This window comes from Amblyomma americanum, chromosome 9 (genome assembly GCF_052857255.1).
Source record: "Amblyomma americanum isolate KBUSLIRL-KWMA chromosome 9, ASM5285725v1, whole genome shotgun sequence".
Taxonomy (NCBI): domain Eukaryota; kingdom Metazoa; phylum Arthropoda; class Arachnida; order Ixodida; family Ixodidae; genus Amblyomma; species Amblyomma americanum.
Window position 1 is genome coordinate 54,033,029 of NC_135505.1, and position 27,814 is coordinate 54,060,842.

Genomic DNA, 27,814 nt, shown 5'->3' on the forward strand with positions numbered 1-27,814 from the left:
ATGCACCATCTACGCATGTTCTTCGATTATTTATCGGATAAATTTGATGCTATATTATTCACATAATCCAGGCTTTCTGTAACTGATAGTCCACCGACAATACCAGGTTATATTTATCACGGCATCGTGCAGCCCGCAAACGGAGGCGGTGGAATTGCTATGTATATCAAAGCCTCAGTTACATGTGAAGTTGTCAACGAATAAATATGCATTACACCCAGTGTTGAGTGCCTTGTGGCACGGTTGAAAAATATTCTTATAGCAGCTGTCTATAGGCCACCATTAGGATGCAAGTCCCTATTTTTTGAATTCATAAGGACTTTGCTGTCAAGCCTCCATTCAATGCAAGGAGCCTTCTTGGTTATGGATGATGTGAACATCAATATGATCGGAGCATATTCATCTTCTGAGCACTTGGAAACCATACTTCGAACATTCACTTGTTCAAATACAATTTCCTTGCCCACCCGTGTTACCGATACCAGTGCCACACTTCTAGATATCTGCATTACAAATATACCTTGTGACCAGTGCTTATCAGGTGTGCTTTCCGTTGATATTAGTGACCACCTCCCGGTTTTTGCATGTCTGCCAACAACGATTGTCAAACAAAAAGTCACTTATACTTCTACTTGTCGTGACATAAGCTCTACTTCGTACGAGAAATTTTACATCGCGATAGAAAATATTCACTGGGAAAGTATCTATGCCGAACGCGACCCTAGTCAAGCGTATCGCCTCTTCCTCAGCAATTTAAGGCCTTCAATGAGAAACATTTTTCCTTGAGGCACGATTCTAACCGAAGGAAACAAATACGCAGGCCTTGGATTACGACCACCTTGCATAGGAGAATAGAAGTAAAAAACAAAATGTACCACGATTTCCTTCAATCACGTGATACTGTTCAAATAAAACAATTCAAGGCATTTCGTAACAAATTAAATGCCGATTTAAGGAAGGCAAAAATGTACTACTATAAGTGTCTATTTGCTGAAATATACAACCCAAGAAAGCTATGGCAAGAAATCAATAATTTATCCAATAACCTTAAAGCCAAGTGTCCTCTTAATATTGCAGCTTTTGCTAATGGAAAGACTGATATAGTGGCGCTAGAGGCAATGAATGAGTTCTTTTCTAACGTCGGTGAATATATTTCTCCAAACAGAGACTGTGCTAATTTGCTTTCAATACTTCGCCCAAGGCTTCACAATTCAGTTGTATTTTCCCCAGTTACTTCCCAAGTAGTCATCAGATTCATTGCCAGAATTCGAAAGGATGTCGCTACTGGACTAGACGACCTGAGCTGTGTCCCTATTGAACATGTAGCACCGATCATAGTAATACCACTCGCATTTATCATCAACCAAAAGATTGAAACTGGTATCTTTCCTTCTGACCTTAAACAAGCGCGTATAACCCCGGTCCACAAAGGGGGAAGTGTTACTAATATATCAAACTATCGCCCGATATCTGTTTTGCTCATATTTTCTTAGGTTTTTGAGAATGTTATTAACGCACAAATTACAAATTTCCTTACTAAATACCATGCTATCAGCGATTCACAGTACGGCTTCAAGAAAGAAAAATCAGTTGAAATGGCCTTATAACAAATCAAAGATGAAATACTTAAGAATATTGATAACAAACAATTCACTGTAGGCTTATTCATTGACCTCAGGAAAGCATTTGACTGTGTAAACCATAATATATTACTCTCAAAGTTGCAAGATTATGGCATACGTGGCGTTGCCCTTGAACTTATCAAAAGTTACCTCTCAGACAGGAAACAGTGTGTAAAAGTTGGTGACCTCACGTCTTCGATTACAACGGTAAAACATGGTGTACCTCAGGGGTCGATCATGAGAGCTTTGTTGTTCATTCTGTATATCAATGACATGTGCAATTTGCCTCTTTCCCCGAAACTGATCATGTACGCTGATGACAAAAATGAATTTTTCTCCGCACAAACCGTAACTCAATTGAACACTGTCATAAATAGTTATTTGATCAAACTTGAACAGTGATTGCATAAAAATAGATTAACCTTGAATGTTAAAAAGACTAAGTATATCATTTTCAGCCACATAACGAAGCCTGTGACACAGAGCTAGTTCTAAAGTTTCAAGGTACAGCTTTGCAGCGTGTGACATCAGAAAATTTTTAGGCGTATGGTTCGAAGAAACCATGTCGTGGAATACGCATGTTAGCAAGATGGCGATAGAATTAAGCAAAACAGTTGGCTGTCTCTATAAGCTGAGAGAACTACTTCCAATGAGGCACAAAAAAGCAATATATTTTGCTAATTCCTACTCTCGCCTTTCATACTGCATTTTAGTTTGCGGAGTTACAACCATCCATAATTACAATAAACTAGAGCGACTACAAAAAAAGGAGTTACGAATTCTCGAGAACTTTTATGGAAACCCAAGCCAGCTATCCACTGATCCCTTGTTTACTAAACATAATATGCTTAAAGAAACTAAATTATATGATTACAATCTGTCTGTATATATGCTAAACATAACCTTTCAAATAATGCACACCCTTCATTGCATGCTTGCAGCTTACGCAAGAAACTAAAAGCAGCGCCGCGTACACGTACAAATTATGGCCGGTCCACTCTTGACTACCGCATACCATCACTGAATAATAAACTAAAAACGCACATTGACTTTACTGCCCCGCTTAACAGATTTAGACAAGAATTAAGAAATATTTTTATGACGCAATGAGTATTACTGCGATCCAAATTATTGGCACTGTCCAATAAGAACTGAAACCACTACTCGACAGACGGGCAACTGGTTGGTTTTTAATCGATTAACTCTTGTTTGCATCATAATGTGCTACCGTGTATTGACTTTTTGTTTTAATGTATTGAAATGAAATACATTATATTGAAATATTACTTTATAACTCTTCATATATACATTATATTGAAATATTACTTTATAACTCTTCACCAACTGTAAACACTGCCTTTGATATTTGTATAAGCTTCATGTTCATATTTATTTTTGACATCTGCTGTATGTATAACTATTAAGTGTAAACACTGCATTTGCTTCATTTGCGAGCTTCATGTTCTTATATCTTTTTGACTGTGCTGTGAAGTCCACTGCGTGATGCTGCCTGTAGGCCCCCAGGGCCCAGTCAAGCTGTCTGTGACAGCTTTTTCCCTGGGGGACCCCCAATTTGTAGGTTGGAAATAAAGTGGATTTGGATTTGGATTTGGACAAGGTAAGTATAAAATTTGTTGACAACCGGTGATCGCAGTCAACAGCGCTGACAGTGTCGGCAAAGTTGAATATAAATTTTATTGACTACTGTTGAATGTAGTCAACGAGCATTCCGTTTTTTTTTACTAGTTCTTGATTCCATGAGATGTCAACAGGTGCTCAACAAAATGGTGGGGCTGATTTTCGTAAGGGTATACCCAGCCTGCTGTAGAGACTCTTTTAAGATTCTTAAAGAAACTATGGGCATTGGGGAAAACAGGTGAAGCCGGGAAGAATACAAATATTGTACCATTTCTAAAACCCGAGAAGCCACCAACATCTCCAAGCAGTTATAGACCCATTGTCCTTACAAGCTGTCTAGCCAAATCCTTTGAAAGAGTCCTAAATATAAGATTAACTTTTGTCCTTAAGTACTGTGAAATTCTTGACAGACACCTGTGCGCTTTTCAAAGGGATGCTCCACAACAGATCAACTTGTTCGTATGAAAAATACTGCCCGGGAGGCTTTGGTTCATAAAAAACTTTGTCTTGCTGTGTTTTTTCATTTGGAGAGAGCATACGACATGGTCTGGAGATTCGGGATTCTTCGTGGCCTTGCCGAGCTTGGCATCTGAGGTAGAATGTTGAATTGCCTAAGTCTTCTTATTCAAACGTTCATTCCATGTGCGTCTAGGCACAACCCTTTCGAGGAATTTCGTGCAGGAAAATGGAGTACCTCAGGGGTGCATTTTAAGCACGATCATTTTTGTTGTAAATATGAACTGTCTTGGTAAAATAATCCCAAGATCCGTTATGTACTCAGTCTAAGTAGACGACCTTCAGATAGCTTGTACATCTTGCAATTTATCAACATGTGAAAGACAATTACAATTAACAATAAATAAACTGGCAACATGGGCGGATCAAAATGGTTGCCGGTTTTCCCCACAGAACTCAGTGGCAATTCTGTTCTCATTAAAACAAGGCATACATACAGATTCCAACCTTCACCTTAACGAAATAAAAATACCCCTGAAAAATGAACATAAATTTCTGGGTACAAAATCTTACGGAAAGCTTGTTTACTGCCTCACATTATTGCGTTGAAAAACAAAGCCTCTCAATCCCTGTGCGTACTCAAAGTACTTCCCGAAAACACAGGATTTCGATAGGACATGTCTTCAGACTTGTCCAATCGGGTTCTCATGTACTGTCGGGTCCCAGAAGGTCCCCATGAAAGCGGCCGATCGCCCTAAACGGCTTTTGTGACCCCCGAAGGATTTTATGAATTTACTTTGATGCCGTTCGGCCTTTTTAATGCCCCTGCAAGCTTCTAAAGGATGATGGATACCATTTTGCGTGGACTCAGTGGAAGATGTGCCCATGCTACCTCGACGACATTATCGTGTTTTCACCCGACTTTGAAACCCATCTCTCCCGCCGGAAGCACGTTATGACCTGCCTGTCTGACGCCAGCATGCAGCTCAACATGAAGAAATGCCATTTTGCTGCGCGTCAACTAACTATTTTAGGCCATGTAGTCTCGAGGCATTTGTCCTGACCCAGCCAAACTTCGCGCTGTCGCTGCTTTCCAATACCTACTTCCATCAAACACCTACACAGCTTCCTAGGTCTGTGCTCTTACTTTCGCCGATTTATTCGCAACTTCGCTTCCATTAATGCGCCTTTAACACAACTGCCCGGCAGTTCCGATATATTGCTGTTTTCTCAAGCATGCGACAATGCATACCTTTAACACCTTGCGCCGCCTCCTCACGCCACCGCCCATATTGCGCCATTTTGACTTGACCGCTCCTACTGACGTATACACGGACGCCAATGCGTTGTTCGCCTCGGCGCCCTACTCGCCCAGCACATCTGTAGTTTCGATGAATACGTTATTGTCTATGCCAGCCGCACACTTACGAAGCATAAATCTAATTACACCGTCAATATGAAGAGTGTTTGGCCATCATATGTGCCCTTGCCAAATTCCGCCCGTACCTCTATGACCGCTCTTTTGACGTTGTGCGGACCAAAAGGCGCTTTATTGGCTTACCTCCTTGAAAGATCCATCCAACCGCCTTGCCAGCTGGGCTCTTCGTCTGCAAGCATATGCAATCTGCGTGGTCTATCGCTCCGACCGCAAGCGTCCAGACGCTGGTGCCCTGTCCAGCTGCCCACTTCCAGCCGTACTCAAGAGCCGTTCCACCTCTGACGCATCCCCGTCGTTGCTTCACGTAAGCGACATGCCCTCAGAGCAACGTACAGTCCCCTCGATCGCTTCTCTTTTCGACTTTCTCTCCAACCCTAAGGCTGCTTCTCCATCCCGTGCTCTCTGCCGCCATGCTTCCCACTTCGTCATTCGCGGTAATCTACTGTATCACCGGAGCTGCAGATCTGACGGCCGCAAGTAGTTTCTCGTTATTCCTCGCCACTTGCGCACACGAATCTGCGCCTATTTTTATACTGACCCACAATGCGGTCACGCGGATGTTTTGAAGACATACACCCGCATCCGGCTGCGCTAATATTAGCGCGGCATGTACACCTTGGTACTTAAATACGTACGCTTCTGCCTCGGATGTCAACGTCGCAAAGCTTCTCCTCATCGTTCTGCTGGAGAGTTGCAGCCGCTCCCTTGACCACCACGGCCTTTCGATCGAATAGGCATTGATTGTTACAGCCCGCTTCCGTACACTGCGGCCGGCAACCGTTGAGCTGTCATTTTGGTTGGTCATCTGATGCCGTATGCCGAAACCGCCGCCTTTCCTTCAGCCACAGCGACAAACGTTGCCTCCTTCATTTTTCAGCGTTTCGTCCTTCGTCACGGTGCACCTCGTGAACTGCTTAGCGACAGCAAACGCACCTTTCGTCCAATGTCCTCTAAGTCCTGCTCCGCCAGTGCAGCTTTATACATCGAACCACCTCCGCCTATCATCCGCCGACCAAATGGGCTCACCGAGAGATTTAACCTCACCCTCGGGGACGTGCTCTCTATGTATGTCGCATGCAACGACTCGAAGTTGGATCTCGTTCTTCCTTATGTGGCTTTTGCCTACAACACTGTTTAGCGGTCCGCTATACTGGCGCGTCTCCCTTCTTCCTTCTTTACGGGCGTCATCCGTCTGCTACAATAGGCATCATTCTGCTTCACAAACGTGACGGCTCCGAATATGCCTCGATTTCTGAAGCTCCGCAATACACAGAAGATTGTCGCGAAATCGCCCGGTCACTCAAGATTGACATTTAGTATCGCAAGAAATTCCTCCACGACAACGCTCACACCTCACCGCACTTGTGGCACGCTTGTGTATCTATGGATAACGACAAGTACTCCGGGACTGTCCTCGAAGTTTCTCGCCAAGTATCACAGCCCCTACCGCGTCCTGGAGCGCACATCTCCTGTTAATTATGTCGTCGAACACCTCGTGCCGTCTGCCGGTCTCCGCCGCCGTGGCCGCGAGGCAGTTCACCTCCAGCGTCTCAAGCCTTACTACAACCCCGCCATCTTACGGTCATCGCAAGTCGCCAGGATGGCTCCTCGTCTCTCTAGGGTTGATTGTAAAGAAAATGATGACACACAAAGCAGATGACTCATTACAAAGAAGATGGCCCTCCGCCTCAGCCGCATTGCTATCGGCCCGAATGTCTGTGCAGGGCCTGTCTTCCCTCGGACTTTTTTTTATTCTGCTCTAATCTTTCCAGCTCCTTTCAATTAACCCCCGTCTTACAAAATAAATAAACTACTTGATTCTAATCAGCAATGAATGCTTGATATGTGTCTCTCGTTTGGCTGTGAAAATATAATACTTGAGTTACAGTCATGTGAGATTCTTTTCTAGATGTGTGTTCTAGAAGCTACAAAAAGGATGATGGGCAAAACGGTAAAATACTAGCTGATATTAGTGACCATTTACCTGATTTTATGTTCTTTAAACCCTACTGTACACCACAGAGTCATTCCAAACCATGTGCACCCATTACATACAGAATCATTAATGAAGCTTTGACCATAGTATTTAGAAAGTTATTAGAAGAAACAAGCTGGGCCGAATTTCTTCAACTGTCTGAACCTATCAAACTATATGACGTCTTTATTTAAACTGTTACCAAGCTCTACAATCAAGCCTTCTCTACAGTAGAATTCAAAAAGTGTAAAAAAGCCATTAAGCCATAGATAAATGCCGACCTTCTGAAAAGAATTAGAGAACGTGACAGACAATTCTTCACTTTTATCAGAACGAAAAATATGGATTGTTTGACTCCGTATAAACAAATTCGTAATAAGTTAAGCTCTGATAATAAAAAAGCCATTACTGGTTACTACAAACACGTTTACTGATATCTGCAACAACCCTAAACAAGTATGGAATACAGTAAACAAAGTTATGTCCAACCACAAAACAGACGGCATTTCTGAAAGCGTTATAAATAGCGTGCCTTAGACAAGGCGTCGCATGCTGACAAACTTAATGAGCACTTTCTCTATCACGGGCTTCAAGTAAGTCTCAGCCAAGTAACTGCGATTTTACAACGTGTCTCACATCCAACATCCAAAGCTGAATGTTCATTTTTCCAAGAACACAATTAAAAATATGCACAGCAGTCAAAAAACCTAAAAATAGCAGTGAAGGTTGTGCTAATGAAAGTAAAGTTCAACCTATAAAATGCAACAGCCACATAGTCAGCCACTTACGCTTATATGCAACCTAATTTTGAGTACCGCAATATTTCCCGATAAGTTAAAAATTGCGAAATCTCCGTCGTACACAAGGGAGGTAATAGAAATGATGTAAACAATCATAGGCAAATTTCGGTCCTACAAATCCTCTCGAAAGTAATTGAACAAGTTATAAACATCAGGCTACTAAACTTCTACAAGCAAAACAATATCATCGCCAAGCAAAAGAATATCATGCGGATTCCAGAGAGAAATCTACTGAAATGGCACTAATAAAAATTAAGGACAAGATAATAGACAATTTTGAGCAGAAATGTATAACAATAGGTGTTTTTCTAGACATTAAAACATTTGACTCGATTAAGCGCCCTATTTTGCTGTAGAAGTTACATAAATATGGCATTAGAGGAACGGCTGTCACATTAATAAATAATTACCAATTAAATCATCACCAGTACACGAATATTACGAATGCAAAGTCCAGCTTATGTCAGAGACATTTTGGAGTTTCACAATGATCAATCCTTGGGCCGCTGTTATTTGTGCTTTATATAAATGCTATAATGAACGTACCCTCTACACCAGAAATAATACTGTACGCTGAAGATACCAATGTATTCATCTGCGGGCAAGATATAGAAGTCCTCCAAGTAGACACCAATATATGGCTGGAAAATTTGTCCATGTGGCTCCACGGAAACGAACTAAAGTTAAACACTAAAAAAACTAAGTACATTATGTTCCGCGCTCGAAACAGGTGGGTCAGACAAGAAATACTTATCCAATTTCGCGACGAATCTATCGAACGTGTAATATCTCATAAATTTATTGGTGTCAAATTTCAAGAACATCTAGACTGGTCACCTCACATTGAAAAAGTTCGCATTGGTATGGCTAGGTCCACTAGTATTATGTATATAATAAAGGACCTTTTGCCTATCTGGGTAAAGAAACAACTATACTACACACTGGTACATTCGCGTTTTAACTATTGTCTTCTTGTCTGGGGCACAGGGCCTAAAACAAGCATTTAAAACATATACTTATTACAAAAAAAAAATTTGCGCTTAATGGATAATGCACCATACCTTAGCCATACTGCCCCATTTTTTAGAAAACGCCAACTGCTTACACTATGGAATGTTATAAACCAAAATATAGCGTTTGCGACTTACGTACAAATGCATTCCGATCCTACCGCTTTTCGTCATCAGTAGCTTACAAAAATGCACACCTACAACACACGGGCATATGTTATAATAACGAAAAAATACGTACGAACAGCGGCACCCAGAAACTTAGCTACAGAATTTGCAGTTTTTAAACGATCACCATCTTGTTGTAAACAATATTCAGGAAAGTAAATCATGGCAAGCTCCCAAAAATAGCATCACTATGTATCTGTTGTCACTGCAGGCATAACCACTCTTTTCGTTTTTATTCTTTTGTTTCTCACAATACTTACCCAACTGTTGTACATAAATGTTCAATATAAAAAAAAATCCACTTTCAATGTTCCCGAACCAGTCTGTATCTCCATCTCGTTTAGTGTTTATTTTATACGCTGAATGTCTTGTGCTCTCGACTGGGAGCAAGAAGGGCGCAGACTCTTTGTCAGGCATCCATTTGTCTTTTGGTCTACGCCCTAGGCAACTGTACCATACGTTGTGTGAATAAACTCTTTGACTAGGGATTTCAACACCAACAGCCGTGAGCATGCTGTCGGCCACCCAAGCATGTGAAACAAACAACTAGCCCAGCTTCCAAAAATTACTCAAGGCAATTTCGCGGTTTACTTCATGGCTGCATTGCAGCAGTTGTAATAAATATTGCTTGTTCCAAGAGAAGACTTATTTCTTTGCCGAAGCATGAAAATCATGAGGGCGCTACAATCAACGCCTCTTTATTTTTTATATGGCGTTGAAAAACGGATGCGTGTTACAATCGAGGGCACGCTAGAATCGCGTAAATGTCATAGCCCGGGCATGTTTGCAGATTGCGTGGACAGGCATGCATTCCCATTTATATACGTTTAATCGAATTTTTGAATGCTGTCATAAGTAATAAGTTCTGTGTAAATCTGCTTGCAGAGAAGGAACTTCATTTTGTTAATATTTGCCCTGTAAATTAGCACTCATGAAAAACCAGCACAAAAAAATGAAATATTGTGAGGCAAATCGTTTATATAAATAAAATATTATTGATCGAAGCACAGATACTTGGAGTACTTAAAAATGTGTTGGCGCCAATGGCGAGACGTGCGTATTGGCTGAGACAAACTGAGTGCGTTACTGAGAAAGGCTCCAATCAATTTGAGTCCGTTAGGATGAAGGTTAGGTTTGCTTAACTGTAAATGCAAAAGAACAATTATATCGAAGGCGTTTGAAAAATATAAAAACAACAGTCTTTTCTAAACCACAGTCAACAGTATATGTTGGTCCTTAGCTGTGTTTTACACAAAAAAATATTTCTAAAATCCGCGCATCTTCGAAGTAAAGCATTGGTTGGTTTTGATTAGGTTAACAGGAGGACTCATTGTGATGAGCTCTAGAAATTTATATCAGGCGAAAGATAGTGAAAATGCATGCTAATTACGTGAAGCTTGTTTTGTTCATCTGTGCACTGAAAGTACTTTGCCGGTGCCCCAGGCATTAAAAAAGTGTTCTAGTGAAGACTGCCAGAAGGTCTTGTAGCATAATGAAGGAATACTGTACTTTATTATTCAATATTTTAGTAGTGAGGCCTTGTACAGCACAAGTCGACGATGTTTTCAGTTAAAAACACGAATTGTGCACTCTTCCTGTTGTTTAAGGTGTAGTGAAGCTCAGAACATCAGTACTGTGGCGAGAGACACGTGATCGGTGGCCCCCGATCTTCCTGTTCATAAGCGCACCAAGTAGAACAGGTCTTTCTCAGTTTGGACTCAAGAGCTTAACACAAGAAACTTGAATGTTCAGTAGTTGTCGTTTTTTAGTAATGTGTCCTCTGGCCTTGTTTTGTCTTCTGATATTTGCTCCTCACTTGCGGTACATATTTCTTTGGGCACCAAATTGAACCTGTTTCGTGGCGGGACATTGGAAGAACGGAAGTATCGAATAATCTGATCGAGAAGATTCGCTCTACTTTGTCTGTCTTTTATGAACTGGGTTGTCATAGTTCATGGTGTAACCATAGAGAGCAGAGTATTGTTGTATCGTCCTAACAACAGCTCCTTAAGTATGGTCGTGTCGTCCGGGGAGTTCAGAGTGATCTCAGCTCTCGGTAGTGATGTATGCGCATGCACTTGCCGACTCTCCGTCCGGCGCGAATTTCGTTCTGATATGCAAAATAGTATTTAGCTTTTGACTGAGACGCCGAGTCTGTAGATAAATCTTTCGGGCTCATCGGCACAACACTGCTCAGTGTTTACATGTCCAGTAAAGTAGACGATAACTATTCTGAGCTTAGGGAGGCTATTTGGATGTCACCAAAGTCGGTTCATGGGGCTGAGTTTCTTAAGACTTACACCTTCAAAGGTCCAGTTTACGCCTTTCCGTTGTCATGTGGCTAGCTTTATGTGGGTTAGACGGGGAGATGCCTCAATGAACGCCTGAAGGAGCACAACAATCTGCATAACACTGTAAAAGGGCATCTCGGCATCCACTGTAGAGACTGTGACAGCAAAACTTGACACCCTGACTTCCCTCGCCCACAAGTTTTAAGCAAGGACAGTAACCAACTTACACGTGAAATAATTGAAGCAGCGCATATCACCTGGTCAAAAGACGCCCGCGTCAGCAGCCCCTCTTTATCGATATGTCCCAAAGAACTGGCATCTTTAGCGAGGCTGAAATGATGATATTAGTTATCGTCCTTGTTCAGTGAGCATGCTTAGATGACTTGAATCTATGATTGGTTGTGTGTTTTCTTTTTTTTTGGAATTGTATATATGTCTCGTTCCAAGCAATAAACATCAGTTGCAAGTCGGCGCTCATCTGTGTCGTTTCTTCCTCGTAGTCCCTGTCAAAGTGGGCGCTGTTCTGTTTTGAAATGACTTGCCAACTCGCCCAAGCATCCATTTTAACACTTTTCGTGAGTGCTGCTGTACACTGTTATGAACGGGCATTGGCCATCCTAACTTTGGCATCCGAAAGATTTTATTTGCTGACCCGCTGACAAGTGGTGAGCCGCTCATTCACGTCTTCCTGAGCCTTTCGAGTAAATATTCCCGGCTAGCGCTATTGCTGCCAAGTAGGCGCCGCTGCTCCTTACTTTTCGTGCGTTGCCTTCCTGGGTCATTGTCAGGAGTAAATGTTGCAGACTGGTGAGTCTTGTGCTTCAACGAAGTCAAAAAGGGTCCGGTGATTCTCGAGCATCTCCACCACGCCGTTATGTTTATTTACAGCGATCACACGACCTTAGTCTCGTGCATTACCATTAAGTTTGTGAGTTCCTTCCACGCCCTCCACTTCGCCGTCGTCTCTTCAGCGTCGCATGACAATATATTTCTGGTGTTATTGCGCATGCCAGGCCTGTTCTTCTACTTTTAATGACGAAGCGTAATATCGCTCATCGGCAATGAAGCCCGGCGTTGGTGTTGACCAGAGCCAGCGTTTATAAAAATCCCAGCTGGCTTCAGCGTTGGTATTTAAAAAATAAATTCCAGGTTAATACAATTCAAGACAGGCCTTTCAGTTGGTGAGGCGAGCATGCAGCTCATTTGCCACAAAACCGTGTGGCGTTTTGTTTAGCAAACGGGGACATTGTACTTGCGTTGCCTTAGGATCGTATGCTAACGAAGAAAAGAGAAATAAAATAAAAATAAAAACAAATAAAATACCGCTTTCACATTCAGAGCACGTATAAGGGACTATTAGGACCACTGATGCTGGTCACTGCCGAAACCTGGCTTCTTTGCTGATGAGTGATATTGCGTTTTGACATTGAAAGCACGTTAAGAGGCCTGGCAGGTTTCAATAGTACCTGAAATACGTAAAAAGATTTTCCTTTAAAGTTCCCTCAGACTTTGCATGTTTCCCAACTGCAGTAATGTGCTTGTTTCTAGTGCAGTAAAACTGCGTAGTCAGCGACACTGGGCAACGGTTGCATCCATACAGTGCCTTGAGAGGCTGGTTAGTTATTCTATGTTATGACAATGCTTTAAATGTTTTAAAGTTCTCTTATACTCCACAGCGAACAATTCATCCACACCATACGCTGCAAGATCTGAGTTTATAACCGTAAAACACTGACTTCTGCCTAACATGCCTGGAGATAGGGGACGACAAGTCGTATGAGTGGCAGATCGGACTAGTTGGTAATTTTCCATAATGCGATACAGCGCGAATAAAGACGGGGACGAAGCGAGACAAGACACCACAGCGCTGACTTCAGCTGAATTTTTATTGCGGAAAGGGGATATTTATACAGGAAATGGAAGGGAACGCATGATGCCGGTACTGCTGGAATTGATACGCGGGATAAGATATTTAAAGACGAAAAGAAGAGGCTGCAACAGCGCACAAGAATGACTGCTAATAACAAACAACAACGCAGTGCAAGTCAATGATTAACGATAAGACAAGGCACCGGCATTTTGCAACAAAACACAGAAACAAGAACCAAAGGGCCTTAAACCGCAGTACAAGGCGAGGAATGAAACTAGGAAGCAAAAAGCAGGGCACTAACAATTTGCTAGGGGAAAATAAAGCCAAAAAAGGGGTAAAAAAGATCTAAAACCGTGCGAGAGAGTCTAAAATTGCAGGGCCAAAAGGGGCAAATAAGAGGCTGCTCATGACATGGCGGCAAACACACCTGAAAACTACTAAGATCCAAAAGGTTCTAAAATCGCTGAAAATCAAAACCGAATGAAGAAATCACCTAGATGACATCTGGCTCAAATAATCTACTTCTCGTTTCGTCAGGGCGATCGAGGGAGAGCTGAGACAGTCCTCTCCTAGTTTCAAGATGTGCAAGGCCTCCATGATTTCGCGAGTGCTTTGATGGGCATTTTTATCTAGAACAGTGCAATCTTGAAACAACGGCTTGCAAGGGCGAGACGGACACTTCAAGCAATGCACTCCCAGGTTCCTCTTTGCTGTGTTGCTGACGTCATTAGAGAGCTCCATCAGTCGCTCATTAAGGCACCGACCAGTTTGGCCTATGTAAGCCCTGCCACAACTCAAAGGAATTTTATACACGACACCGACTTTGCAGGATACAAACGGTGAACGGTGTTTGACCGGGCAGGCTGGTTTACGCTCTGCAGGGGCGTTTACTCTGTGGCAGAGCTTGGAGAGCTTGTCGGGAGCCGAAAACACCACTCTAACATCAGCCCGCAGGCCTATTCTCTTCAACCGGTGAGATACCGCGTGCAGGTAAGGAATCACAACAACCTTGTTGTGCTTGTCTGGAACCGCCACTTCGCGTATTCCTCCCTTAAGCTTCTTCAGGAGGCCTTCTGCTACCGAGATGAGAAGTGTCTTAGGGTAGCCTGCTCTTTCCAGCCTAGAAGACTGTTTGTTAAAGCTGTCACCCATAGAGTGCAGACAAGATTTCTTTAGAGCATTAGTAAAACACAGGTTCGCGATGCCGCGCTTAACAATCTCAGAGTGGGCAGAACTATAAGGAACCAGGGACTTGCCCCCTCTCGGCTCATACCGCCAGCATAAGTGTCTTTCTGCTAGAGAAAGCCTTAAATCAAGGAAGCGTAGTGACCCACTCTCAGGTGTCTCATGTGTCAACATGAGAGGTGACAGGCACTGCTCAAAGGAGGAGAGAACACAAGAAACAGTACATGGAAAGGAGCAAACATTGTCAGCAAGTAATACTAAGTAATCGTCTACAAATCTAAAAACTTTTCTGACAACTGAAGGGAGTCGTTCAGCGAGCAGTCGGTCATGATGGGCAAGGTAGATGTCACTGAGGATGGGAGCAATGCATGAGCCAATGCCCACACCGCTTTTCTGAATGTAACTGCTCTCGCCCCATTTAACAAAAGTGGAATTAAGATAGACCGTCAACAATTCTAAGAAGCCACCTACCGACATACCGGAAGAATTTTGAAATGCAACCGAGCCGAACGCATCGATGCTACTTTCAACGCAAGACAAAAGCTTGTCATGTGGCAAAGAATAATAAAGATCTTTAATGTCAACCGAGAATGGCATGAGAGCTCTGCGGTTAGATTTCAGGAAGTCAAGAACTTTACTCGAGTCCTTCAGAAGGAAGGGATCGTCAAGTGCCAGAACCTTGAGCCTAGACTGAAGGAATTGCCCCAAAGCTTTCTGCCAAGTGCCATTCTCAGTGACAATTACCCTCAATGGGCAGTCTGCTTTATGCGTCTTCGCTGTGAAGAATATGTCCAGACTGGCCTTGCCAGCAGCATTTATGCTTGTAACAATTTTTTCTAGAGATAAGCGGCTGCAGATTTGCTTAGCTTTTGATTTTATCCTTGACAAAGATACCCTTTCACGCCGCTCGAAGACTGATTACAAAGCATCAACAGCTTTTGTGCCAAACATGTCTCTGGGCAGGACCAGGAAACCATTTTCTTTGTCAGCTGCTAATAACAAAAGATCATGGCTTCTTAAGTAAGAGACGACATGATTGAAGGGCCTAGTTTTGTCCTTCAATTTGTGGCGAGACAACACGTCAACTCCTTCAGACAGGCAGCTAGCGAAATCAGAGTCCTGAGCACGATGCTCAGGACTGAGAATGGCACTTGGCAGAAAGCTTTGGGGCAATTCCTTCAGTCTAGGCTCAAGGTTCTGGCACTTGACGATCCCTTCCTTCTGAAGGACTCGAGTAAAGTTCTTGACTTCCTGAAATCTAACCGCAGAGCTCTCATGCCATTCTCGGTTGACATTAAAGATCTTTATTATTCATTGCCACATGACAAGCTTTTGTCTTGCGTTGAAAGTAGCATCGATGCGTTCGGCTCGGTTGCATTTCAAAATTCTTCCGGTATGTCGGTAGGTGGCTTCTTAGAATTGTTGACGGTCTATCTTAATTCCACTTTTGTTAAATGGGGCGAGAGCAGTTACATTCAGAAAAGCGGTGTGTGCATTGGCTCATGCATTGCTCCCATCCTCAGTGACATCTACCTTGCCCATCATGACCGACTGCTCGCTGAACGACTCCCTTCAGTTGTCAGAAAAGTTTTTAGATTTGTAGACGATTACTTAGTATTACTTGCTGACAATGTTTGCTCCTTTCCATGTACTGTTTCTTGTGTTCTCTCCTCCTTTGAGCAGTGCCTGTCACCTCTCATGTTGACACATGAGACACCTGAGAGTGGGTCACTACGCTTCCTTGATTTAAGGCTTTCTCTAGCAGAAAGACACTTATGCTGGCGGTATGAGCCGAGAGGGGGCAAGTCCCTGGTTCCTTATAGTTCTGCCCACTCTGAGATTGTTAAGCGCGGCATCGCGAACCTGTGTTTTACTAATGCTCTAAAGAAATCTTGTCTGCACTCTATGGGTGACAGCTTTAACAAACAGTCTTCTAGGCTGGAAAGAGCAGGCTACCCTAAGACACTTCTCATCTCGGTAGCAGAAGGCCTCCTGAAGAAGCTTAAGGGAGGAATACGCGAAGTGGCGGTTCCAGACAAGCACAACAAGGTTGTTGTGATTCCTTACCTGCACGCGGTATCTCACCGGTTGAAGAGAATAGGCCAGCGGGCTGATGTTAGAGTGGCGTTTTCGGCTCCCGACAAGCTCTCCAAGCTCTGCCACAGAGTAAACGCCCCTGCAGAGCGTAAACCAGCCTGCCCGGTCAAACACCGTTCACCGTTTGTATCCTGCAAAGTCGGTGTCGTGTATAAAATTCCTTTGAGTTGTGGCAGGGCTTACATAGGCCAAACTGGTCGGTGCCTTAATGAGCGACTGATGGAGCACTCTAATGACGTCAGCAACACAGCAAAGAGGAACCTGGGAGAGCATTGCTTGAAGTGTCCGTCTCGCCCTTGCAAGCCGTTGTTTCAAGATTGCACTGTTCTAGATAAAAATGCCCATCAAAGCACTCGCGAAATCATGGAGGCATTGCACATCTTGAAACTAGGAGAGGACTGTGTCAGCTCTCCCTCGATCCCCCTGACGAAACGAGAAGTAGATTATTTGAGCCAGATGTCATCTAGGTGATTTCTTCATTCGGTTTTGATTTTCAGCGATTTTAGAACCTTTTGGCTCTTAGTAGTTTTCAGGTGTGTTTGCCGCCATGTCATGATCAGCCTCTTATTTGCCCCTTTTTGCCCTGCAATTTTAGTCTCTCTCGCACGGTTTTATATCTGTTTTACCCTTTTTTTGGCTTTATTTTCCCCTAGCAAATTTTTAGTGCCCTGCTTTTTGCTCCCTAGTTTCATTCCTCGCCTTGTACTGCAGTTTAAGGCCCTTTGGCTCTTGTTTTTGTGTTTTTGTTGCAAAATGCCGGTGCCTTGTCTTATCGTTCATCATTGACTTGCACTGCGTTGTTGTTTGTTATTAGCAGTCATCCTTGTGCGCTGTTGCAGCCTCTTCTTTTCGCCTTTAAATATCTTATCCCGCGTATCAATTCCAGCAGTAGCGGCATCATGCGTTCCCTTCCATTTCCTGTGTAAATATCCCCTTTCCGCAATAAAAATTCAGTTGAAGTCAGCGCTGTGGTGTCTTGTCTCGCTTCGTCCCCGTCTTTATTCGCGCTGTATCACATTATGGACAAGTCGTATGTCACGCATATAATAATTTATGTATAAGCGTCTGCCTGTGAAATGAAGCAACAACACATGCTATTCGAGAGAATTCCTTTCATAGAAGGTTTATTTGTGAGCAATAAGCCGATCATAATACATGTATCTACATATAGAGCACATGTCATAAACCGAGACAAGGTTCGAATTTAACACAAATCTGCTGCGTGCAGCCCGTTCTCTAAGCAACCAAAGTGAAATTCACTGCACAGCACAACACACCATCTCACAGCAAAATATACAGGTATATGAAACAACATGAAAGTGAAGGGCTGGAATATTCTAACAATGGCTTTCAGATTACAAGTGGTTGAAAAGTAGACATGCATGTAAATGAAGCATTTATGCTTTGAATACCTATAGGTCACACCAAACAAGCATGCTAACATTTATTTCGTGACAATCCACATAAAAAGGCTCCAGTAGCAGATTAAGAGTGCATTATGGTTTATGGAGGTTTAACGTCCCAAAGTGATTCGGGCTATGATGGACGCCGTAGTGAAGGGCTGCACCATTTGGGGTCCTTTAAAGTGAACTGACATCGAACTGTCCACGGGTCTCTAGAATTTCGCCTCGATCGAAATTCAACCAACGCGGCCGGGATCGAACCCACGACTTCCGGGTGAGCAGCCGAGTGCCATAAGCACAGAGCCGCCACGGCAGCTAAAGTGCATTATCGCAAAAAAGAGCCATCACCAAAAGGTACCAAGGGATTCTCATTGAATTACCTTAACCATCTTAGGCGCAATATACTCGCATGTTTACCTCACATTATGCACATCTGGCAGTAATTTCTTGTTCAAGAGGAATTTGGTATTTATCGTGCAGACTAGAAGGCTTTTTACGCCCGCTTGTGTGACAGTATTGTTTTTGTTCACAACAGGAACCTTGATGGCTCATAATTCTACATACCACTGAAGACGCATTTTTCACCAATAATACCATTCTTACACCCCTTCTAGCTCACTGTATACTTTGAAAAAGATAGTGTGACCCGCTACTGCCTCGAATGTTCTTTTGGTATCCTAGTATTCGGCTTTGCAATCTACAACCATCTGACAATTTGTACAAAGCTTGATCGTGCCCTTCAGAAATAAGTCTTGGTATTTTGCAATAAAATCCTGGGCGATTTTTTTTCTTGAAGCCTGCATTGAATATTAAGGCTAATGACATTTCTAGAATCCGACTGTACGAGCTCTTGAGCCATAAGAGCAGCGACTGCGTAAGCAAGATCCTCCTGTACCCGACGCTGAGGCGCAAGCAAAGCGACGGATCATGAAAGATCTTTCTGCACGTGAAGTGGATACCGCAGCAAAGCTTGTGTGGAAGCAAGTAGATTTTTTTTGTGGCCCTTACGCAGCCGTCTTGCTAGTCAAAGGCATTATTCAGAAGCATAGTTGGAACGGTTCTGGAGGGACAGCTGGGCGCCGTCTTTGCCAAGTATTTCCGTAACGTCTCGTGAACAGTCACTCAACGTTGACCTCACGTTCGATCTCACCGCGCTTCAAAGTGGTGTTATTGATTGATTTTATAGAGTTTAACGCCTCAAAGCGACTCAGTTTTTTAGGGATGCCATAGTGGAGAACTCCGGGAAATTCGACCGCCTGGGGCTCTTTAGCATGGGGTGATATGGCGCAGTACACGTGCGTTAGCATTTAGCCTCAACCAAATTGCGACATCCATGGCCGTGATCGGAATTGCGTCTTTCGGGTCAGGAGCCGAGCGCCGTAACGGCTGAGCCACCGCGGCGTCCTATGTTTTAGGTGAGTTTGTTCAATTGTTCGCTATACTTCGTAAGTGCACAGGCAATGTGCTAGTCGCACCGATTAACGAGAAAACACAGTAACACCGGCATTTTTTTGGATCAGAAAAAAAAATGTTTGAGGCGCCAAACAATATGCACCACTTTCGTACTGCAGGGCAATCCTGGTGTCATTCATTGCTTCAATGCTTGTATCAATGATAACACATAAGAGTCTACCTTGGTCCGTTAACAATATGCGCTTGCTCTAGTGAATGGGTCAGGTGACCATGGGTGCTGTTAGCCGTAGTGATGTCTACCAGAAATTGACTCGATATGGTAAACGTTTTCAAACTAGCATTCCTAGAGTCTACCTTCGTTAACAAAATCCGAGTCTTAAAGGTATTTGGTAATCAATGTTCCACTCATTGCGCGTCTTGGAAGAAAAGGCTGCACAGATGGACACTGTGGAATGGATTATTTCCGAATTATGCACGTTCTATTGGCTAATCCCTATGTGAACGGTCCTGATGTAGCCAGCAGGTTCAATGGAGGAGGAAGCACTCATCGATTGTTTTATACCTGTTCTTGAGCGCTCTGTTGGCCAACTGTTCCTCTGAAAAAAGTAACTGTGAGCACTCAGAAAGTCCGTCGTTTTTTTTTTCTTCACGTCCTTGCATTCAGTAATGCGGCTCTATTTTACATAAAATAACAAACGTACTACATTTCCATCTTCAGAACACAGAGCATTCTAAAGTGAAGGCCTGAAATTACCTCGTAATTCAACAGTTGCAAAAATACCGTACATGCCGCTTAGTGTACTTTACAGCAACACCAAGCACAATTACAACTCTAACAACTCACGGTTTTAACATACCTGGTGATTGTCACTACAGTACAAGCTAACCTAAGCCATAATGCACATCTTATTGCAGTTTGTACAGAAATCAAATAATATTAAAAATTGTGCATGAGAGAGTATTGTCGTGACCAGATAGCAGAAACCACACACAAGTAATGCTGCTCATCTGATCAAACTGCTACACGTAGAAAAACGGCTCTTATCACAATATGCCGTATTCCTCAAGAACTGTTCCAAGTGCCGAGGTTGGCAGGTATGGACGTGACGTCTGGTTCGGCTTGTGGCGATCGTCCTACAATCGGTCGCTGTTCTTGATATGGCTCTTAATCAAAGTATCGGAGGGCTTCAGCACACGAACGTATTACTGTTTCAGATTTCTCGTGTTGCGTCGCTAACACCAAGCAGTCCACCGACGCATACAATTTGTTGACGCTACTGACAGGACCAATCACTACAGGTGCCAGCAATTTACCTTTGGAAGAAAGGTTGACAGCCCCAATCTGCACGCACATCGGTATGCCTTGCTTTCTGTGTGGAGAAGAGCACTAACTTACTGCGTCAAAGTTTGCAGATTTTCTATCGAAGTGAAGCGTTTTACGAGCGCGTGAGGGCAGTGCTTTCAGAGCTCTTTGTACAGTGAAAGGAGAACAATAAAAAAGAAACGCACCGCAGCGCACACAGGACGAGCGTGCAATGAGAGGCACAAAAGATCTATATTCTTCCGGGTTTGACCTCAGATCACAGAAAAGCAAGAAATTATCGAAAATATACGTAAGCGCAGTGAGTAATAAAATTTCACAATTATGTTCAGTGTAAAGATTATGCTGCTGAAATCTAGAAATGTAGCTCTGGCGATTTGTACAGAAGGTGAAAACAAAACTATCGCTATATTCTTTAACGCAGTGTTTTGATTTTTTCTCCGCTTTACCCTCTACAGTACTTATATAAAACATACCCAGCGCAGTTGCTGTGTTTTGTAGCAATTAGGCAGTATAACATGTTTTTATTTTTTAAATGCAATCATTTTGTTTTAGGTGCGATGGTTAACACGAAGCCAGAAGTGAGCTCGGCAGATTAATAATTTACAGAAAATCAGTGGCAGAGAACAGAAAACAGTATGTCTTACTGAAGTCTACCATACACAGTAAAACTCCACACCAATATTCACTATCTAGGGCTTGAATACTGAGCGCATATCGTGCTGAAGATGTGACAAGAAGTTTTAGGTCTTGTGAAAACACTGTTGCAGGTATTTCCAGCATTGTAAAGTGCGATGGCTGCCGATTTAGTGGAGGCTGGAGTTGACCGCAGACTGTTGTCTGGTCATTGGATTGCACTACAGGGACGGTTTCTTCCGCCCGACAGCAAAAGCGGCACTGAAAATCGCCGTGGTGCACGGAGCGCAGATTAAAACATTCTGCTGCCAATAACAAGCGCTTTTTGTGGCAAATTCTATGTGCACATTCTATATTGCGACCACAGCTCGCAGTTCTTCATTGTTGGCAAAAGTATAGAAAGCACAAATAAAAGAAATTGGCTCATTGCATTTCCACATCCTAACTTTCACGATTTTGCGCGCCCAGGAATCACACATTAAAACTACAATGGGGTCGTTTAAAGCAGAACAACTTTATAAAAAAATTAGAACAAATAGATTCAGAACTTCGCTTCAGAACAAATAGCCAATTTTTAAATGAGGTAACAAGGAAAATGCCGTTTGCGCGGTAGCTGTGCTTATGAACGGCCAGGAAACTGCCATTAACCTATTACATGTTCACCACTTTGCACGAGTCCCTCGAAGGCGCACAGCATCCATTTCGAGTCAAAACACCATGAACTGAAAGCCTTCTTTGCAGGGGTTTAGCAGAAACTGGAGTACTGAGTTCTCAAGGTCTGTTCGTGTCAGGTAAAACTGCTAAAACTGGTGACGTTTTGAGTTCCATACTCAGTCATACTGCTGTAGCATTCTAGTTTGGTCTCGGTTATTGCAGCAGTCATCATGGGATATGTAGGCCCCCTCAGGTACTTCCTCGGGGGTTTCCTTTAGTCAGGCTCTGTTAAGGTCCACAATAGCCAAACGGGCGAGTTGGTGGTACATATTGGTGGTACATATATCCGCGTCGTTGCGCTGTTTTCCACCAATCTGTTAAGGTGGCTAGGGCCGTGTGCCACTAGAAAGCAGTGGTCCTTGGGGTGAGCTCTGTGGAGGGTCTGAAATTTGTGCGTCTCTCCTTTTAACTCCATATGCGCAGTCAAACCCTGGTTTAGCTATGGCCACTAATAGTCATTAGAGTCACCTAGTGTGAACAGCTTTAGGTATGTGCAGAACAGTCTGCGCATATTTGGCCGTCTCGTTTTGAAGTCGATGGCCAGCAGAAGGTTCATTCGTCCTGGCCTTTAGGTTTAAAACATTGATGCACCACAATAAACAGGAAACTCTCTTTGGTTGGGTTCTTACGTCTTAGGTGTGAAATCTAGCCCACGAGTTTGCTTCTTTCTCCGTGTATGTGCTGAATAAGCACAGAGCTGATGATTTTCCGAGCTGCTTACCGTCGCTTGTTGCCCCGTTTGTTCAGGAATGGCATCAGTTTGAATCTGTTCATAGACAATGGATTTCCGAAGAAAATGCTGTACGGTGCCGCTTGCGTGTTATTTCGTTGTTTCTTGGCGTAATTCGTCGTGAATGCAGACGTAAACCTTTGGTTGTTGATGTCGCTACTCTTGCCTCCAATAACAGGATGCCAACAGAAGGTCTCGTTAGAGTGCCGAACCAAGGCAGCAGGTTCTGCGCTCTTTGTTGAAGGTAGTTTCGAGTTGATTTCGAGAATCCTTATACGATTTCAAAGCGTTACCTCTACTAGTCGCGTTCCAATCCTCTGAGTTATGATGATTCCACGGATAGATTCCAAGATGGCGGCCCCTATAGCAACGACGTTGTATTAGAGCGTTGTGCTCTACTTCTCGCGTTTTGGGCCTCAGCGTTATGCGCCATAACGAAAATCGTAACCCAGTGGTTGCCATGATAACCGAGGTAGTTACCTAATTAAATAATATGATAACAGTCGGCAGCATGATGTCCGAGCAAGAGAACTCTAAACAAAATTACCCTTGATACACATGCCTTTCTAGCAGGCGTCAATATCGGTCCAATCATTTCCGACACTTCTGTAAAATTTGCGGACCATGTTCACCACGGAATGTTCCTCATCATGCCACACGATTCAGGGATTCGTGCAGCAGAAACTTACTAGTTAAGTTCGAGTCTGGCCAGTGGCCGGATTTGGAACCGCCGGCCTATGTACCCCTATCTGCATGGCTTTACGAATATTCATATGAAAAGTGAGGCACTAGCTCTTGCCGCTGAGTGTTCGGAACGACGGCATATGATTTCGCGTTTTGTGCAGCATAAACTTGCTAGTCAAGCTAAAGTCTAGGTTGCTGAAGGATGTGAACAGGCGACGTATGGTAGGGGTGTTAACGATAGATATTCGATCGCTGCCTCAGTGCCGGCTCATTGTTTCAAAGGAATCTCCGTCAGGCTGAATGCGTTCTTGAAAGCTTAACACTACTTATTTACTGAACAGCACACCCCGCAAGAACATCCACTTGAGAGCCGCCTGGAAATTCACACCCAAATGGGGTTACAGGTCGGACAGCTCCCAAGCCCATGTGTGCAGCATTTGTTTCGGCGAGAAGAATAAAACAGTAATTTTCGGGAATATGACACTACGACAACAACAACGTTTACACCCCACAAGTTGCCCCGGCAGTCAGACTAAAAGAGAATTCTATTCGGGTATTAAAACACCGTTAAAACTGCCCTTGGCGGAGAGTCAAATAACTTTCGTCAGCCGTATCAGATCACCAGCCGTGCTTATTATAGCGTGAAATCTTGCTACGGAGCACTTTGGTAAAGAACAGCTTCAAGCTATCATCCTCAATCTGGAGAGCTGAATACCAGATACGGAATTCCGAAAATGCAGTGTCTAGTACCTGTGCAATATTGCGCAACAGTTCAAATTCTGAGTGTACATTTTGAACTGCCCTATAGTCTTGCATGAATTTCAAATGAGTAACAAAATCGAATTCAGGACCTTTGCCATCGCGTCTGAGCGTCTTAGGATTGTCAAGACTGGGCTAGATAACTTAGCTACCAAAAGTAAAACTTAGGAACTTAGGCCAGGGCGTCCGCTGGCCTTCCTACCGGTTGAAACCCACTCAGTAGGTCAAAAAGCAAAAGAGTCTGATTTCTTTGTGAGGCGCCATTTGCACGAAGACGTTGCAGCCTTCAAACTACCTTATTTAGGAATCAGGAAAACAAACACAACGAACCCGTGTCCAAAGACAGTGACCGCTTACGAGACCGAAATAGAGTACCTCGCACATTACAAATAATGTAACAGAAGCTAGTGCTAGCCTTCTCTGTCGCAATATTCACCACTAAGAGCCTTTAGCATAATCACAAAAAGAATAAAAAGCTGGATCGAAAGTGTCGAAAGTTCCCAATTCGAGGTTGTGTACTCAACGAATATTAACCAGCCGCAGTAACTTGCTCGCAAGAGGTCACTTTGTTTAGCCTGAAATTTTCTTCGTTATTGAGCCCAAGAAACATATGCTATATTTCAGCCTCTTGAGCCAAGAAACACACGATCCAAACACATTACGTGCAGTCCTCACAAGTGTGTGACCGACTAACTCTAGCAACTGATGATTCAAACATTGAAAATGTCGGCCACTTAAAATTCCATTTCTCTATTCGGCAATTAGGATCTCGAAAAAAAGAATAACAACTGGCACAATCAACAAGACTAAGTAAATGACAAAGACAGATGCAACGTCTGAAAACCTAATGGGTTTAAGTTCCATATGTTCTTGGTTCCCATTCTGCGCCCGAGGCGATCTTTCAGAAAACTCTTTCGGTGGTCGGATAAGAGACGCCTCAATAAGCTTTCTTACGAAGTCATGAAAGGCACTTCTATGTGGATAATTTTTCCTCATTATTACTGTAAGCATGACGCTGCTTAGCAGCTCCTGAGATTCAACTAAGTCTCGCCTTATATTTGCGAATATCCACGATGGCAGAGAGTAAGTTAGGCAGACGCGATCAGATCGCCGAGCGCAGTCCAGGCAAGATGCAAAGCCTGCTGTGACAAGGTCCTTTTTAGCTTTGTGCTCGCGGAAGGCAGAGCTGAGTTTATGGTAAATTGCGCTTTTTCGCAAATCTTTTTCCAACAGCTCGCGTGCTAGGGATATTTTCGGAACGCAAGGAGCGACACGGTCTTCGTCGAGTGCTTTCTCGAGCTTTGACAGAGTGTCAATAACTTCCGGAAAAGCTCGAATAGTGAATCTTGACGTGAACTCACTTCGGAAGTAGTTAGAAAATGGAATGATACCAATCAGCCAGAAACAATATATGATACTGCACGCCAAGACCCATCTTTTGATTCGAGGGACTGGTGAAGATGTAGCATAGAACGACGCGAGAAGGAACATGAACGAGTCATACACGGCAGTTTCTGACCGGAGCTTTCGATTTTCAAGACCAGTAAGGACCAAGAAAAGCAGGCAGAGTATGAGCGTTGTCACCAAGAGCACTAGTCCCATCCTAGCTTCGCTTAAGATGTCCTTGATGGGAAGAAGTTCAGAGGGTTGTCTTCTTGCGTAGAAAGTTTCGTGCCAGTATGTAATGATACCGGGAGTAGCGCCTACGGTTAGTGCTGATTCACTCAATGCGCCTAAGTTTCCTTGAACGTCTACGTAGCCAGCTGTCAAATCTTTCGCAAAAGTCCCACTTTCAGTGTAGTAGGTGAGCTCTATAGTTACGTTGTAGAGAACAATAGCGTTCCAGATGACATCCATTTCCCAACTGTTGCAGAACTTTTCATCTTTATGTACTTGGACTCCCGCGACGTAAACGCAAGCCACCTGTATAACGCTGTTCCATAGCTGAGAACGCTTCTTGAACCCGCGCCGATTTTCGTGATGCACCATATAGCATCCCCGCGAATATAACGAAGGAACGTTGGGCACCACACTACTCCCGGACTCATTCCACCCGCCGTTAACACTGTCTAGTTGGCAGATGAAATTTCTTGCAGGTGTGAGTGATATATGTTGACTCAGAATGCTTCTGCCGATATCATAATCATCAAGCAAAATCCAATCGACCAAGTACACAAAAACCGGCCTCTCGATAGCTGCTTCTATGCATTCTGTAGGGTTTTGTCCCATACCTGTTAAGATCAAATTTGTTTTTGTGCTGTGGTATGGGTTTCTGGTCACAAGTGCCGTTAGCCCTGGCAATCCACGGTTGGGCAAAGCCCACAATGTCACTCGCCACGAGACCTTCCGCAACCAAAAGAGGTCCGAAAAATTCCATTGACCATCGCACGTCACTAGTGCCACTTCGTCCCTACTGTGAATGTGAGAACGAAGAGTCCTGGTTATGAGCTCACTTCTTTCTTCATACAATGTTATATTTCGTGCCGAAATACACAAGTGGCCAATTATTATTAAATGAAGTATTATAGCGCTTGGCAGCATTCGGGAAGCTCAAAGAGCTGGAAGCTAAACAAAATACGAATAATGAAAAAAACTGTTTAAAGTAAACATCTACCTCGTATTTCCTAGAAGTGCGCGACTGAAGAGCTTAATGGACGAGTGCAATAAAGGGCGTCAAGATTAGTTTCATAGATCCATTTACCCTGCCGATGAATGTGAAATGCAACGCACGTCGTATCTCCACTGTTTAGCTACCAGCAGGTTTCACCGCACATAAAAGGGTTGAAGTGAGAAAATCTTGCGCTCACTTGCCTATAATGGACACCTCACCCTTGAAGCTTAGGCAATAAGTAAGGAGAGATTAGTAGTAGAGAAAAAAGTATGCATCGTGTTCTGATTTTGTCCTTCTTGGCAAAATGATATCCAGTCACCAATCCAGGTCATCATCCAAGTGCTAGCAGCCACTGAAGGTATGGAATGCGTTCCGAACTCTCGCCAGGCTGACTTAAATTCGGTTCATACAGCCGAGACCAGTGAATAGATGCCAGCCACGCAGACACTGCAAGCACCTGAAAGATGGGTATATGCTTGGGCTTGTGTGTTGTGCGCCGTGTGTTGTCCGTCTTTCTGTGTCCTCGTTTCTTTGCGCTACGTTTTTCACCTTGAACCTGAAAGATGTCACTGCTCTTGCGACCAGCCACGGGTCTGTCCAAGAGAAGGGAAGGATGTGGCCAGTCGAGGTTTATAAACCTACCGCATTTCACATACTTCAGAGGTCAGCCCGCTTGTAGTTAGTCAGGAGCTGAGGAATCTAATGGCGAAACCTAAGCACCTTTTTTTTGCGGCGCGACGTTAAAACTGATGTCACTGCATATAATCGTGGCAGTTGGAGACAGAACCAGAGAGCGGCAGTGTCTGCTGCGCTCAGGGAAGGCCGCGGCTTACTTCAGCTTCTAGAGCAACCTACTGACTCTTGCCAAATCTCGCACGCGATGTTCTTTTGCAGCAATGCAGCTTTTCACTTTACGCTGTATTATTTCTTGCTTGAACTGCAGCTTGACATGCATTGAAAAACAAAGCATTGATTGTTCCTCAATGCTTCATG